This window comes from Bison bison, unplaced genomic scaffold (genome assembly GCF_000754665.1).
Source record: "Bison bison bison isolate TAMUID 2011002044 unplaced genomic scaffold, Bison_UMD1.0 scf7180017851375, whole genome shotgun sequence".
Taxonomy (NCBI): domain Eukaryota; kingdom Metazoa; phylum Chordata; class Mammalia; order Artiodactyla; family Bovidae; genus Bison; species Bison bison.
In genome coordinates this window covers 54,319-55,822 of record NW_011481948.1, presented here as the reverse complement: position 1 = coordinate 55,822, position 1,504 = coordinate 54,319, and the positions used below count along the sequence as shown (strand labels likewise).

Below are 1,504 nucleotides of genomic sequence, written 5' to 3'. Positions count from 1 at the left end.
GCCCCCAGGGAGCCCCTTCCCAAGGCCTCCAGGAGCCCCCACCCGCACTGTGCACCCCGGGCGGGGAGGAGGCCCCACCGCCCGGTGACGAGGGGTGAGGCGAGTGGGCAGGGCCACAGCCCCTCCACCCTGCGGGCCCCGCTCTGCTCCTCAGAGGTTCCGTGCATGTCTGTGCGCCCCATGCTGAGGACCACACGAGAGGCCACTCACTGCGGCCAGAGCAGCCCCAGCCCACCTGGTACGGACGCTCAGGAGCCGAGAACTGACTCCACACTGGTAAACACTGACACTGACCAGGGTGTCCCTGGCAGGCCGACGCTCAAGCCTCGCCATAGGTCAGTGAAGCAACGACTGTTCACTCTGCCCACGGGCTCACGAGGATGCCCCCCCACACAGCTGCCACAGGAGCGACGACATCGGTCAAGCTGGTGCCAGTCTGCTACCCCCGCCGCCCCGCACCCCCCACTGCTGTGGGGCCCAGCCACGCAAGAAGGGGTCACCATGCCAGCCTCACCAAACACGGGTGCTCATGAAAACTACTGGCAACGGGCCTGAAGTGTGGTGCGCGCTCCACGGTGACCACCGCCCTGCTGGAATAAACTACCTCAGACACACAAGAATGTGCAAAACCAGCAGTCACGACCTCCCCAGTGAGCCAGCCGCGTGGGGCAGGGTGGGCCAGGCCGGGAGCGCGCAGCGGATGGAGTCTGAGAGCGGGGTGAGGAGGGAGCCACTGGGCAGAGCCCAGCCCGGGCCACATGCCCGCAGGGGGGAGGCAGGCAGGGAAGGCAGTAGTCGTCCCGGAGGAAGACCTCCACAGCCGGTCAAGACCAAGTTCAGCGGAAGCGGCTCCAGAAGACGCCTCAGGAAGGGCTCAACCACACACTGACGGGCTCAGGGAACCGAACGGCTGCCGACAAGCTCGATGGGAGGCGGCACCACTGGCCTGCCCTCGCCGCCCGAGGAGCAGCAGCAGAGCACACAGCCCGCCGCCCCTACCCTCAGCCTCCTCCCAGCCCGCTCTACCCCCCAGGCCCTGCCCTCTCTGCTCCCTCCAGACCTTCTAGAGGAAGGAGGGCGCCCCCCATGAGCATCTCAGGCCAGGGAGCCTCCCTGAGGGGTCTCACCCCCCGGAGCCCGAGGAGCCCATCGGCCCCTGAGACAGTGCCCACCCGCCCTCCGAGGCTCCTGCCCGCGCACGTCCCCCCACTGCAGAGGCCAGCGGGCGGCTTCAGGGCGCCCCTTCCGGCGAGGCTCGGCCCCCTGCTGCCTGGGTCCCTGCACGGTCAGCAGGGCAGAGCACTCCCTGGCCCTCTTCAGCACCCAGACGGGCAACAAGGGCGGGGTCTGCAGCTCGTGTCCCCTCGCCCAGCCCCTCCATCACAGTCATGGAAACCTTCCCCTCCTTGGAAAAAGGAAACATGGAAAGCCAGGTACCCACAAGCCCACAGCACAACTCGAGACCCCAGAAGTCCCTTGGAGAGGCTCTCCCGTCCTCAGCCTC

The 1,504-nt window shown here is 67.9% G+C and overlaps 1 protein-coding gene across 1 annotated transcript in view; it reads right to left on the bottom strand.

The window, feature by feature from the left end:
• LOC104996315 (histone-lysine N-methyltransferase NSD2-like) overlaps positions 1-1,504 on the bottom strand; it is a 60,853-nt gene that overhangs the window by 12,591 nt on the left and 46,758 nt on the right. The window lies entirely within an intron of this gene.